This window comes from Gouania willdenowi, chromosome 20 (genome assembly GCF_900634775.1).
Source record: "Gouania willdenowi chromosome 20, fGouWil2.1, whole genome shotgun sequence".
Lineage (NCBI taxonomy): Eukaryota > Metazoa > Chordata > Actinopteri > Blenniiformes > Gobiesocidae > Gouania > Gouania willdenowi.
The window spans coordinates 1414880-1428707 of NC_041063.1; the positions used below are offsets into that span (position 1 = coordinate 1414880).

Sequence of the window (13828 nt, forward strand, 5' to 3'; positions counted from 1 at the left end):
TAGTTGTTAATTTCTTTTGTAGTTTATTTTAGCTACATTGGTTTAGGTATAGTTGAAGTTGAAGTGTAGTTGTAGTTTTTTTAAATGAGCTTTTTCAGTAAGTCATAACAAAGATTAGTTAGTGAACTAAACATTAACTAGTAGCGAGCAAACTCAACATGGGTCCAGTGGTGTACGTGTGGTGTACGTGTGTGTCCAGACTGTTGCCAGGTACATTAGTCCCACTCTGGCTTTCTAAAAGCTGGCAGCAGAAAAAATAAACTCAGCAGCAGGACAGCTTTGAAAACCTTCTGAAAAAGGATGTTGTCCAGCCCAACACACATCCAAGAAGTAAATAACCAGGAAGCAGGAGCCTTCGCACACTTCAGTGGCATTTAGTGGTCAGCTGAACAGCTGAAGTGTAAGAGGAAGCACCGTGGGATCAAACAGGATGGGCTATAAGGATGAGGAACTTTCTAAACTTGCAGTTTTCTGTCTTGACGCACCAGAGGAAGACAAGATAATTCTAAAGACCTTATTTCCTCCACAACGATAAAAATAAAGGGACACTTCCTTTAGAGGGTTTGCCATTATGTTCTATCACAGCAGATTTGAAGTCTCTCAGACAACATGATGGATCAATAGTTATTTATCTTGCATCCCAACTAACAACAACAAGAAAACACGGCCTGGGAGATCCTTCAATAATGCCATATATTTTATTATATTGACTAAATTCCTCCTCTATATAAAACTAGACTCTCCTTGTCTAGACAATATGTTATTGTGGAATATATCACACCTGAGGTTTATTCCATAAAGTAGGTTATGTTCAAACTCTGAGTATGTTCAGGCTCAAATGAAGGAAGCTGAGTATCTCATTCCTAAACGCAAGGTATGTTCTTCTCTGAGTATGTTACCATGGCAACATTGTCCATGAACTAAACCTGGTCTCTGGCAGGTTTTATCAAAGAAACCCTGGGTTTCTACCTGGCTCCGCCCACCTGAACACCGTTTATGAACACTGTTAAGTACTCTCTTAATTGTCCTGTACTTGATAGGACGAGAGATCCACTCAGAAGACGTTTGACAGGAATTTACTCTGACATCAGGTTTCTTTACTGCGTTTTTTTTATTAGTTGTAGCAGGTAGCAATGCCTTCAGTCTTTTGGCAGTCTTTAGGTAGTCTTTAGATCTTTAGGTAAAAAACCTTAAACACGAACAGCACTTAATTAATGTAGTAACAGAAACTGTATAACAACATTTTTATAATTACTCAGTTAATAAAATTTGGTATAATTTTACTCTGTCAAACACATTGTAATCAAAATAATTCTTACAATACCTTAAGTTCACATTGTAAATATTTCATACATTTAAACAAGATTCATCATTCTTAAATTAAATATTTTTCTTTATATTTTAACCATATTGTTTATATTTTACTCTAATACGTAATATACCCAATTTTCAAGCACTTAAATTATATCAAAATAATGTTTTAATCTTAATTCACAACAAAAGCAGTACATACTTGGTCACATTTGAGAAATACAGAGCGTCCCTGAATGCAACATTGTTGTACACATTTAAGACTGTGAATGCAACAAGCTCTTACCGGCAGTGTCTTCTCTTATGAGCGAGTTAGTTTGTAGTAGAGAAAGTCCTCCAAACATGCCGTCCATGGTACAGCCGTTCACGTGCTCTCTGATCCTTGCTGCTGCAGACAGCATGCCAAACACTCATAGGGCTTTTCCACCGGGCAGGAGCTGGTGCTAACTTGGAGCTAGCGCGTGTTTTGGCTCCGGGCCATTCTGTTTCCAACAACATAGCATCAGCTCTCGGAGCCAAAAACTGGGGCTACGCTGGTCCCACTTAGCTTCTGGGCTACAGCTCAGCTCTGAAGTGGGTCCGCGGTCCTCTAAAAAGGAAAAGCATCTTTTTTAAGCTGGCGAGCGGCTGGTCACGTTATTGCAAATCCGACAAATTTTTTTTTAAAAGTGAGTCCAAAGTAAGTTCAAGAAGATAGAGCAGTGGTCAGTGGAGGAGAACATTGTTTCCTGGTTCTGTTGGTGTCTGAAGAGATTCAGTGGAAAGAGGACGGAGCCCCACGGACCAAACAGAACTACAACCATGGAGGAGCTGGTTCTGTAGAACTGCTAATAATCCTGGTAACTTTGATTTCACCCTGTTGTTAAACTACTACCAATATTAACTTGCTACAATATTCCCTCATCAATATTATGAACGTTACGTCTAACGTGGTGCAGGCTAGCCAGTTAGCCGCTGGCTAGCTAGGAAACCATAACAATGCTTTAATATTCCTGAAAGCAGCAGTAATATTTCATTGATCTGTATTCAGAACATCCCTTATTGTTACACAATGATCATGTAATAATATTACTGAACTATGTGGTAACAACGTTTCTGATCATTTCAGAGTTAGATTTAAAGGTTCATCTGTAGCTCAGCTCGTCTTCATCTCAGAACAAATCCAGTTAGATTCATTCATTCTATGCAAACATGATCAATATTATCTGTTGGTCCATCCTAAAATATCATTTGTTTATGAACAAATTAAACTATTATTAAGAACTAATATTGTTTTCTATTCCTGGACAAAACCAGGCACATTCTTATTCAAAAAGCATTGCACACTCTTTCTTGTACAATTGTTTTACTATATTTGAGTTACTGTCTCGAAGTTCGGGGAAATACATACATGACGAACATCCAACCGTTATTTATAATGTAAAAAAGATCCATCAGACTCAGACGTAACGCTGGATACAGAGAACACACACATGGATTATTGTTAAAAACTCCAGATCTCATCAAACTCAAAACTGTTCAAATGATTTATAAAACAAGTAAAGGTTCACTTCCAAAAGTGTTGCAGAAAAGATTTTTAGAGCGAGAAGGGGAAAATAATTTGTGTATAACAATATCAGGTTAAATTATGGAACCACATAAGGGATGAAACAAAACATAAATCAGTTTAAAAAGTTTTTTTAAATCATATATTGTTATGAAGTATAAGTAAGAAGAGTAACAATTTCACCAAGTACATGGCATATATACATTCATGTGTATGTACATATGTATATATGTTTGATGTGAATGTATAAATAAAACTTGTATAGAATATATAGTTAAAATAGTAATATAAGCTAAATATTTTTTGTGTGATTATCTAGAGAACCTTGTTTAGTTTTATTGTGATAAGGTAGGTTTGTATAAGCTTTGCTTCAAACTACACACTTTTAACTTAAGGATTACACAGTTGAGTGTTTGTTTTTGTATTTTCTTATTGTGGAGAATGCTGAAATAAATAATAAATTCAAATATTATTTTTAATGCTTCTCTGCAGGAAAAAAAGAAGGAAGATGTTAATGCAGATGTTCTTCCATGGCGCAGTCAGCGACTCGGTTCATGGACCAGAACCAGGGCCAGGACTACGTCCATGGTCCATAACCTCCAGCTCATGATGAACTCCACAACACTGGTGTTGATTCTGGAGTAGACAGAATCAGGCTTTGGCCATTTCTAATAGAAAACCCACAATCATTTAAGTAAATGTTAATATATATTGAGTTGATTTGTACATCTATTTTTACTTTGTGTAAATAAAGTTACTTATTTTGTATTCTACAAGGACTTTGTTCATTATTTGTTGCCTACTTGTAAGCACACACACGTATTTTATTTCTATTCAGTTAATTTAATTACTCTTTACATCCACTTTTTTGCCCGAAGATAGAAACATAACCTGCTGTAGGACACACTATTAGGTTTGTATTTTTTTATTTTGATACATTTATAGAATTAAAAAGTTCATATAATACTCACCTATTAAGTAGGACAATTAAATAGAATGCAATTAAGATTTCTTCAATTCAAAATGTATTGAAACAAATCAAAGAGCAGCAATAGGTATAAAACATGTTGGAGTCAATAAGGTGTCATTGATCATTAATAACACAAGTTGAACAACATGATGAGGACACAAACATTTTAATAAAGCATCCATTCAGTCACACACAGTAAGTCCTTGGTCCAAATATATATGAATGAAATGACATCAGGACACGTTAGTTTGACACAAACTTGTTCTGATTCTGGTCGTATTGAGTCCCACCAACAGCATGGTCACGGACGTGCACAGTCAGCATTAAGAGCATCTATAATGATAAACATACCAAAATCAACTTATTGTCTTTATCTGCTGTACTTATGCAGGCGTAGTTGAAGCTAAGTAGCTTAGCAAATGCTAACACGGTCATTGTTAAGCAATAAAACGTCTTTGATAATGACCTGTGTTCACAAATGTTGCAGATTCCTGTGACTCCAATGAAGATGGTTACATTTGTTCAGCAGAATCTTTACGTAGGATAAGATTGTATTCATACGATGTCAACAGTCAAAACATGGGCTTCATTATGGCGCAGGTGCTCATGGGTAGACTGTTACGTAATCAGTGACGTACTGACGTATTGTGGTGACGCAAGGACGTGGCTCCAACTTGCCCCTGCTGCGGTGGAAAACCAAACCGGTTCTTCAGCTAAACAGGTCTAGCTCTGAAGTAGCTCTGGCACCAACCCCAGCTCTGTGCTCTTGGTGGAAAAGCCCTAACAGATGCCCTGCTGATTACCCACACGTGTGCACCTACTGAGCCACTCAGGTATGCAGCAGAGGAGGCAGAGCTCACCAACAGCCCGCCCATTGTTTGACCCAAAAAACACTTTAATGAACCTTAACACTTTTCTCTGAAACACATTAGTAACATCACACACCACAGACGTGTTCACATCATGACTAATGTTATGCTGCTTTATGTTTTTTTTTTGTTTCTTTTTAACATTGTGGATATAGATCATTAAATGAAAGTCACTGAGAGGTTGATCTGCATTAAAACATCTACTGACGTCTGTAGTAAAGTTCTCTGAATACAAATCTGTGGATAATATAAAGGAGGAGATGTCATTCTGCCCCAGGGCAGCTGTGGCTACAACAGTAGCTTACCACCACTAAGTGTGGAGTGAAAGAATAATGCCTTAATTCTGTAAAGCGACTTTGAGTGTCTATGATAAAGCGCGATATAAAATTGATGCCTTATTATTATTAATTTAAATGAATCCACTTTTAAGGCTCAATTGTTGTTTTATATTATTATACAGTTAAATCTGTAGATCACACATCTTCGAAGATATGATGGCACAGTGAATTGTGACGCTGCGCTTGGGAGCGATGGGTCGCGGGTTCGCGTCCCACTTCGGTGCTTTTTTAGGATGTTGAGATGACTCTGGCGACAATATTACATTAAAAATCAATATAATTGATTCGATATCAAGCGACAGTCACTGTCTTTATATCCAGTGTAACAGGAGGACTCTCTATGCAGCCATCCTATGCTGCTGCTGCCATGTCTCATCAGACACATTTTATTTATATTATTCACCACTCATCACGTCACTGAAGCAAAAAAGTGATGAAGCAACCAAAAAGTGTGACTAATTACGGGTGATTTAAACCACTATAGTCACTGAAGACTGAACACACCTTTAGAACAGGCTCATATTCCTCAAACACTGGCTTATTTCACCATCAGGTTGAATAAATCACTCTCTTCCGTTTGGTTGTCATGGCAGCTCGAGTTGATCTCTGATCCATTGATGATGGCACGTAAATAACCCAAGGTTTACATACTCAGGGCTGATTGACCCACTTCATACCAGCTGTAATGGAATCAGATACACAGAGTTTCCCATCGCTGGGTATGTTGACCCAGAGTTTATGGATAGACTCAGAGTTTGTTAACCCTCCTTTATGGAACACACCTCTGTAGCATTACAGTCAACAACACCAGTTGGTAAAAACATAAAACATCGATTTTTTTTTTGTTTATGAAGAAAAATTCCAGACCAGAGGGTGAAAAAGTAAACAATTTAACTAGAAAACCCTCTTAAAAATAACAAAAACATACATAATGACAGAAAAATATACAAAACAACAACAAAACATTGAAAAAGCCCATGAAACAACGAGTAAAATACACAAATGACTCAAAACAATCCAAGCAACAACAAACAGATGCAAAATGACATTAAATTAATATACAAAATGACTTGCACAAATACACAAAACAACAACAAAAACACACAATAGACACAAAATTGCATGAAAATATACAAAATGACTCCAAAGAAATACACAAAACCTTTGTTCTGTCCTGTATTAATTGATTGGTCATTATTCTAAATGCAGACCTGAATGTTCATAACGTGGCCCTTGGATCAGATAATGACATTTCTGTGTAAATGTTACTACTAGGGGTGTGAAAAAAATTGATTTCACAATATATCACGATTTTTTGGGTGCAAATTTTAAATCGATATATATATATATATTAATTTAATCAATATTTTTGTGTTCAGATCAGTGTTTAAACTAATAGAATAGGATAAATTATTTTTTCTTATTTTTGCGCATTGTCAGTAACTCAAGGTGATTTATCCTTAATGTTCTCACTTACAGTTGTTACAATGCCGTCATTATGTTGTCATGGTTACTTTGAAACTTCTACACAGTAGAAGAAACTTGTTGCACTTTATTTTATTATGACAATGTGTAACACTGTATTTTCTTTTTTTCAGTGAAAATGTGCAAAAACACTAATAATAAATAATAAATAGGATGTTTTGAAGTAAATAGTTTTGACTCATGATGAACATAAACAGCAACTTGATTTTTCATCTCTACATTTAATTTTGATATTAACTGGGTCGGATATCGTATCGTGACTAGGAATGTGCGATATTTTATCGTTTATGATTTATCGTCAAAAAATATTCTCACCGGTAAGAATATGTAACCCCACGATATAAGCGATAAATTCCCATGTCCTAAATTAGCGAGGGCCACTGGCCATTTGTCCCTCAATTTAGCCAAGAATGCCCCAAAAACCTTGTTCCACAGGACAAAAGTGTCCCTGTTTGTGGTTTACTTATTATTCTCCGGAACAGAACGCTGTTTGCGGAAGCTCCGCAGCGAAGCCTCCGCGGCCACGGTGTACACCACCACTGCTCCCGCCCCTCAGCCCTCACACCACACACAGACGGCGGTAATCGTCATGGCTACCTGAAGCTGTGATACATCATGGACCACTACTTGGTTAAAACCAGACAACCATCCAACAAAATGAACCTATTCAAGTTCCTCCATGAGATCCACAAACACGGGTACAGAGATGAACCTGTAGCAACGATTATGAACTGGAAACTCAACTAAAGCTAACTATGCTAAGCTAACCCACTGACACACAGACTGGGCTAAGAGCTAATGCTAACCACTATATGGAATAGGCCAAGTTAAAAGAACACGTCTTACTGTCATAAAACCACAGAGAGCCATAGATTTGTTTATGGTCAGGTTTAACACTTGTATGAAAGAATAAAAACTAAACATGTCACACGTTGTGTGAAATAAATATTAGCATAAATAATAATTATTCATTTGTCCAAACTTGTGAAACGCAATATTTTCTAATTATATTTCACATGTTCACAGACAAAGCTGGTCCCATTAGACTAATGTAACTATTGAAATTATTACACATAAATATACTGAATGATTAAATCATCAGCTTGATCTGGTTTAATTATAGGAAATCAAAGTTATTTATTATTTTTTTTTTTAGAAAATAATTTCATTTTAAGTGAGGAAATAAATTAATTACATACAATAACACTAATAGAGTGACCCACATGCACTAACATATTTCATAAAATATCAGCTCATGAACTCTTTGAGTCAGCAGTTATTGCAGCTTTTTTAATGTGGTGTATTCACATTTATTTGTGTTTGTAAGGAACCTGTTTACACTTTAATTTGGGAATTGTTTTATTTATTTGTAGTTTTTTTTTTTTATTTATCATGATGTTTATCGTTATCGTGATAAATGCCAGAAATTATCTGGACAATTTTTTTTAGTCCATATCACCCATCCCTAATCGTGACCCACATATCGTATTGCAACATCCTTGCCAATACTCACCCCTCGTTACTACTACCTCCAAGTGGTTAGTTTTTTCCATTACAATGGTCTAAATCAGAGAGCATCAGTTTCTCAGTCCAGCAGCAGACCTCCACTCTTAGATCCCCTCCACCGTCAGAAGGATGTGACATCAGGAAATAAAGTTAAAAAACAAAACAAAAATGAAATCGATACATTGCCTTCAAAGGTTCATTGGCTAGATACTTCCGGAAGGTTTTTCTGCATTTTATTATCTTTATGAACCCGATTCATCAATAGTGTTACATTCAAAAACAAAGTGGTAGCAAATAGGCTGTCACATTGTTGACCTTTGACCTCTGCTGGAGGTGCAGCTTTTGAAGCCCCAAGACCTTCCACCTGCGCCTCTATCAAGCAACTTTTCCCCCTTCGATCCTCTCCTCGCTGTCATCCTCCTACTGTACGTCTTCTTCCTCTGGTCACTTCTCCTCTATCTCTATCTCATCCTCTCTTTGTCATTCCCCTTCTCCCAGGGCGGTGACCAGACGTAGCAAATTAGAAACATGCGTCACATGCAGCCACTAATTACAGCGCTACAGCCGTCAGCGACTCACGCGGACACGTGTCAGGAATGACGGAGGTGAAGAGGGAAAAGGTTAATTCTGTGTCACGGAATCTGATTATATCTTTATAATTACAAATCGACTTACTCTCTACCCAAAAAGTCAGTGAGAAAATTGTTTTTGATACCAAACATTTATTTGGATACCACTTAAATAAAAACAACATTTAAGATCCAAAACCATTTTCTCAAAGAAACAACTCAGACAAAAGAAGTGTTATATTAGCAGCATTGCTGTTACATAAGGAATAGCAATGCACACTATTATCATCCCGTTGTTGGTATTGTTCGATATTGGGTTTAACTGATAATGACTCTTTCAACATTGAATCCTGATACCGGAACTCATTCATTGCATTTGTAGATGCCATATCTTCTGTCGAGGCGTGAACAAGCATCGCCATTTTGGGGAGCAAACTGCAGAATTGTTTATAAATTAATGAAGGCACGAGCCAACATGGTTTGACATGTTTTATAAAACATGAGCTTAAGTACTTTTATAATTTTGCAAAAAATAAATAAAAAAAATAAACTGATGACGTGACAATTTTCAGCTATGTAATGTCGGCATTTGCCATCAGACATGATTAGGAGCATGCAGAATAATTCTGCATGTTAATTCCACTACAGAAACTAGATCTCTGCAATTAAGAGAGAGGAAAAATACATAATGGTATCAATATATATTATTGGCCAAATGGGTTGTAAAATATTGGCTATCGGCCAAAAATACAACATGGTGCATCACTATAATAAACTCTAAATATACTGTAAAGGGCAGTTCAAAATTATAGGTCATAAGTTTTAAATATCACACTATATATATATATATATATATATATATATATATATATATATATATATATATATATTAGTTTGCATTGTTTATAGCTGAAACGGAATGTTTAGTTTTTAATGGTGCCGTCTGCTGCACAGCACTTTATTTCAATAGAGGAATAGCCAATAGTTCACCAAAATGTTGAAGTCTTTACTCACTGATGTAAAAATGTTGTTCATAAAATAAAATAAATTGTGAAATTTGGTTCAAGCTTTTTTTGAGTAAACAGTTTCATTTGAGTAAACAGTTGCATATATTGTCATTGATAAGTTTACTTTTTGCATAGACATTTTTGAGTAAAAAAAAAAAAAAAATGTATATATATATATATATTCAAGTTCATATCTTTATTTTAAAGCAGCATGGATTAATTTTAAGTATGCGCTACGTGCTATCGTGTTCATAGTACTTCTTGCCATTGCTTTCTATTGTCATTGTTAATTAAGTTGACCATCACATGCAAGACTAGTAGCACTTACTAAAGAAACACTGAAGTTTATGAAAAGATCAATGCAAAAAGTAAACTAAGCTTTGTGAGTAATCTCATTACATTTTAGTTCTGTACTCACAGATTGGATGGGATTAGTTGTTGCAAAAGCAGCGTGGCTTTTATCTTCTGTGCAATGGTTATTTCCTCATGGCGCATCACTGCCACCTATTGGTCGGGTGTGAGATCATAAACTGACACCCGGAAACTAATTGCATTATCTGTATTTTATTATTAGTAACATCTTTTTCAAACATGAACCTTATTCCTAGGGATGCTACTTTCATATTATGAATGAAATAAACCATCTTTCTAAAGTTCAAATTGCTTTATTGTTGACAGAGAACACCAACTTCCTCATCTGGCCTTTCACATTAAGAGCTCTACACTTGTAATCAACTTTTAAAGAGCAATCAAACTCTAAGGAGGTTTTGGCTTCATAAAATTCACTGATTATGGGTGGGGCTCATAGGGCAGTTAAGACACGCCCATTTTACACTATAGTATATAATCTTCAAAGAACAATCTATGCCAGGAGTGTCAAACTCATTTTATTTTAGGAGCCAAATATGGAGCAGTTTGGCCACAGATTTTAGGCGGGAAAATTAGTAATTTAATCATTATTGTGCTCTCGTTTGTATTTCTACATATAAATAAATATGTACGACACTGATTATATAAAAGCTATAAGTGACATATCAGTCCCTGCAGAATCTTGATTTTTAATTTATTAGATTTTGGGATCCATTTTACATACCCCCTGCTGGCTGGCTGCAGTATAAGTCATAAATCCCGCCTCCTCCATGATAACAGATGGGATTTGGGTCAAACTGTAAAGTTAAAATACTTGTCACATATTTTTTTTTTCCAAACCTAAACTCTGCTGTGATCATTAGTTATTATCACCCTACATTGTGTTCAGGTGCTCATTATTCTGTGGTTTGTTTTTAAATAAGTTATTTTTGGTTGAAATACGAGATTTGACATCATATATTACGATGACTGACAACCGATGATTGGGCACTATGCTAAATGGGCGGGGCCTGTTACCAGGGCTCCTCCCACAGGACCCAACTGTACAGACTGGCTCCAAATTATGTCAAATTTGCAAGATGGCTGCACTCCTAAGCGCTGTATAATGGCTTCAAGAATGTTAGGTGGGAACTATGGAGGACATCACATCCATTATTTTCACTGTCTATGGCCAGATTATCGATATATATAAAAACTAGATGACTTCCCTGTGCAGTTAAACAACAGGGAGCGACGTAGCAAAGTGGCAGCCATCTTACCTTAGACAGCTGGCCCCGCTCATTATATCGGTGTCAATGGTACATGTACTATTTAAATAACCCTTATTTGCTCAATTTTCAAAAGGTTTGATTTGTTATAAACGTCAGAGACATAGCTGTCAAGTTTCCCGTTTTGGCCGGGAAACTCCCATGTTTCACTCCCCTTTCCCGCCATCTTCCCCTATTATTATCCCGTCTATTTCCAATCGCTCTATAAAAGCAAGAGAGTTCTGCGTGTGTGTGTGTGTAGCGAATATCTCCCCGACGCAGTGTCTTTTCGACCTGAAACTTTGTCAATGGCTTCCACATACCCCAAGTGTGTGCATCCGTTTCTTTGGAGTAATTTGGTGTTGCAAAACGATCATTTTAATTTTAAGATTGCGGGCCTTTTTCACTATTGAACGTGGTACTTCCGGTTCTGGTTCATGACGTCACTGTCACAGTTTGTTTGGGTTCAAAAAAGTTCAATATTAAAAAAAAATTTGTACTGCTAAAAGTTATTTAAGATAATATTTAATGGTTTATTTAATATGTATTGGTATTTAATGACTTTCATTCATAAATTCATGTAGATAGCTTTTGATACGTTTTGCAAGAATTTGGGCAAGTATTAGTCAGTGTTAAGCAGAGTAATAGGTCTCCAATTTTTGATTAATTGTGGATCTTTACCTGGTTTTGGAATGAGACATATGACACCTTGTTTCATGCTAGAATACATTTATTCCTTGATTATACAATTGTTGAACAGATTCAATAAAGGTTTTTCAATGATTTCCCAAAAATGCAGATAGAATTCTGTTGTAAGTACATCGCACCCTGGAGACCTGCTTTATATATATATATATATATATATATATATATATATATACTAAATTTTGATGCCTCAAAGTCCTAAGTAGGTGGCCAGAGTGTCCCAACCCAAAAAAGGTTGGTAACCTCTGGGTTAATGTGAAGAAAAAAGAAAACATGTATAATAATGCAAAAATACTAGTGTAACAAATAAATAACACACTAGGGCTCAGGAACTGACTGCGAAAAAGGTCAACAGAAATAGGTTCGGCTGTAGAGCCAAGGTGTGTGAATAATTGGACACAGACACAAGGATTTCGTTTTAGTATATGTATATTAAAGATATTATATATAGTAAAGATATTTGGAGTCAATTTATATTGATATATATTATTAGTTGTTATTAATAATCAGGTATAGGCAATAAACAAACAAACAAAATACAATTACAAAACAAAGACAATATTTTCTTCTTTCAAAACTTGTAGTCAAAGTTCAGTTCAAGGTTCATTTCCTTTGGTGAGTTCAGTTCAGTTTGTTTGATTTCGCTAAGTTGGAAAGCGAAGGGTTTTGCAAAGTTCTTTCGCATTGGGGGAAAAAAATTACAAAACAGAAAAGGTCCCCAGGGTATAATCCACGTATTAGGTCTGAGTGTCCGAGGAAACAAAAAGATCAAATATTCCTACCGCGATGCAGCGGTGGTTGGGTGGTGGCTCGCCATCTAGTGGTCGAGAGTGGTAGGTGATCCAGAACTAACATAAAAACCTGACCTATAAAACAAGGCCAACAACAATCAGTCAAAAAGGAATTAACTTAAGTACATTTTAAAACAGAAAATACATTCACCTTAGCACATTTAAACAATTTGTCATTGTTAAATAAATAAACAGTTATAAATAAATGCTATAAATCATAGCAGAAAAATCCATATCAAGGTAAATCATATTGAAGCTTCATTCTATATATTCAGAGATCAAAGGGAATAAAGTGCACTTTTAAATCAACATCATTAGCTGTAAAGCTGTCATATCATATAAATTAAACATGCATGTTTTAAATAGATTCTTCAAATAAATCATTGTTGTAGCACAACAGATCATTTCATTTAGTAGGTCAAAGCCTATTCAAGACCACATAGCCGAATGGGCATTTCTTTCAAAAAGTAACAGAAATGGTCAAAATCAATCAAAACTACAAAAAGCGAAGTATTATCTTACTACAATACTATTCATTTAACAATTTGGCTTTGATTATAAATTAGAAAATAAAAGGATTACTTAAATAAAAGTGCAAATGGTCAGACTGACCATGTGTGTTCCGCAGCTAATGTTGGCTTAATTTTGCAGGAATTTCAATGGAGTCTGGTACACCACAAATCCGCAAAATACTTAGTGAAACACATTGAAGTACAATGTGAAACGACTCACCGGTGAGTGGAGAGATCTAGGTTATAGAAGATGTTCATCCAGGTATTTCTTATGAAGGTTTTGTTTCAGTGGTGATTTTCAATCAGTAAGCCGACCATGCAGACGCCACAGTGAGAGCAGCCATCACAGCATTCAGTGGAGCAAACAAGAGTGAAGGGGGAGGAGCCAGGAACTTTAAAGGTGTAGCGCGGGCTCATCACAATAAAACCATGGCAGGAAGTTGGCCTCTAGTTCACATGGGTTACACTAGCATAGTACTTGGGCCGGAAAAATAGTGTACTTAACTTACAGCTGGGGCCCAATATTATGGATTGTACCCAGGGCCCAAAATATGGTGCGACATCCCTGCCTCTCCTGTTAGGTGTTTTACAAAATCACAAAAT

At 36.0% G+C, this 13828-nt stretch overlaps 1 long non-coding RNA gene across 1 annotated transcript; it reads left to right on the forward strand.

Moving 5' to 3' along the window:
- Positions 1–1577: 1577 nt before the first annotated feature.
- LOC114454318 (uncharacterized) lies at positions 1578–3630 on the forward strand. Its single transcript, XR_003672529.1, has 2 exons — positions 1578–2150; positions 3350–3630. It is a non-coding gene; the product is annotated as an uncharacterized LOC114454318 (long non-coding RNA).
- The last annotated feature ends 10198 nt before the right edge of the window (positions 3631–13828 follow it).